This window comes from Lissotriton helveticus, chromosome 10 (genome assembly GCF_964261635.1).
Source record: "Lissotriton helveticus chromosome 10, aLisHel1.1, whole genome shotgun sequence".
Taxonomy (NCBI): domain Eukaryota; kingdom Metazoa; phylum Chordata; class Amphibia; order Caudata; family Salamandridae; genus Lissotriton; species Lissotriton helveticus.
In genome coordinates, this window is record NC_136071.1 from 205,118,488 (window position 1) to 205,120,983 (window position 2,496).

Sequence of the window (2,496 nt, forward strand, 5' to 3'; positions counted from 1 at the left end):
TGTGCTGCGGAGCGGGTTTATATAGGATTCAAGAGGTGACAATGAGGGCTCCTAGGGTTACCTTCAAGGGATCAGGTACTCTCTCTGAAATGGATCTCGGCAGCTTGCTTAACTAATTAACCTCTTCTATTTATATCCCTGGGGGATATAGAAAAAGAATTGTAATTTCCAATAACTCTGCGTCGCGTGCCGCCAGGTGCGCGGCGTCACAGGATAGGACCCGGCTCACCTTTGCATTGTCACATCCACGCTTTGTTTCTTTGATAGCAACAAAGAGAAGGTGCTAATGGCGATTTATTGAAGGTGGTGGGATTGGAGACATCTGGGATCTGATATTGATATCTTTGTCCTTTCTGTATTGCAACCATAGACTTACACACGAAAGTACAATAATGTTTTCAGACAGATCCCCAAAGATCTGAGATCCTGTTCAGACTTATTTCTTCGAGAACTTAAATCAACAGAGAAGTAGTCAGAACATTCTGTGCACCAATGTTTTTTATTTTACTGACAAGGTCACCATGTATTATATAAACATTTATTAATGGTCATATTGTTCGCTACACAAGTAAAACGTTTATTTTTGCTCCGGGTACGTCACACTCATCCACCCCAAAAATTATTTTTTTTAAAGAAGAGTTATTTATTAGAATTTTCTTTTTAACTTCATAAATATGAAAATTAAGAGAACAATCGCAATTTCAAGCACAACGATGAATAATGATATTTAAATAAAACTTTAATTCAAGAGGTGATTTGCATAATGAGCACTCAGAAGTTTAAAACACAAAGGGCCTCATTTACAATGAGGCTGCACCATCTGGTTCATATTTACCAGGTAGCACTAAGCCACTTTGCGTAGCTTAATGCAGCCTTATAAATATCGTTCCCTTTAACGCAGTTGTCTGCGTTTAAAGGCGCATGCAATGGGTTTTTCTGTAGGCGTTCCCAGCAACACCCATGGCTTTCTGACACTATCCCAGATTTACGAGGAATCGTAACTCTGAGGCAGCGCCAAAAACATACTCCCTGCCTAGGGGAGGCGTAAGGGAGGCACAACGAGGAGAAATACCTTTATGTCTCCCCATTTTTCCTTTTTTATTGTGTGCTTCTGCAGCACACATAGAAAGAGAACAAGGCTCTTGTGATTCAGTTTGTGCAGGAAGGTTTCCCTTCCTACACAGAAACAATCTTCCCTGCAACACAGTACCCTTGCACCATGGCGCAAAGGTGCCTGCATTGGCACACTGCAGCCCATTATGTGCCAGCGCAAGGAAAAAGGACAGGAATGTGCTGTATCTGATAAATATGACATATTCCTGTCCTTTCCTTTTGCCGTAGGGCAGCGCAGCAGGAAGGCCTGCGGCGCTGCCCTATGGCAAAATCTTTTTAATAAGAATCAAAGTCTTTTGCATGAAAAGTGAAGAAGATTTTGCTTTAGGTGGGAAGTGTTAAAGTACATAATTATTGGCATGAGTCACCACTGGCTATCAATGGCTTTGCAACTATTTTCTTGGGTCAAGTTTAGTCTTGTGATCTTCAGGTAAAAAGTATCAAGCCTTGCCACAAACCATATGGCCACCCAGCTCGCTTGACCACATGTTTGTTTCATACACAGAATTACAATTAGGTTCTCCTAACAGTTTCTCTGCCTGCATCTTTAATATGGTGCAGGTGCAAAACCAACTCTACCCTCATTTGCAGGGAGGCCACACCTCCATGCAAAAGCTGAAACGTTCGATTGTGACCATGCTGGCTGGCGTGCACTGGTGTTATCCATAGAGGCATCCTCAGCATCTTTTATAGTACCAGAGTGCCTTGGGTGGCACAAGAAGTTGGAGGAAATGCCCATTGCATTTTGTGATGCATTTTCATAATGTATCCCCTGATGGACTTGCCATGTGTTTCCGGCATGGGATTTTGCAGTTTTCCCCATGTTAGCCTAATTGTGCACATTGTAGGCCGCATTTGATTTTGTACAAGCTACTACATAAAGTCTCTTGCTTTTGTGCCACATTGTACTTTCACACGGAAACTGCATATGTTTCCATGTTCTGTTCTTTTCCTGGGATTTAGTCTGAACACCACAGACAAAGTCAAACAACAATGCCCCTTGTTATTCTCTCTGGTCAGGCACTAGCACTTAGACATAACACGAGAATGCAGCTGCTGTTTATGAACACACATGTCTTGTCTTATAGCTGAGCACAAGAGTTTAAGTAGACACACAGAGTGAGGGTTTTGATACAAGATTACTATGTCAGCTGAGATGTAGAAGATCCATCTGTGTGTGCTAAGGTACGGGTCCGCCATTAATCCCAGAGATCTCTGACATATAATCAACTAGCTTCAGTAAAAGGGAGGGGGGGTTTAGTATATTCTGTCTTATAACATGACAGGGCTTTTTATGATATATGGTTTATTGACCATGCTAACAGTATTTTTAGTGTGCATTTGTTTTCTAATTGTGACACAAATACTGCATTTTAGGACATA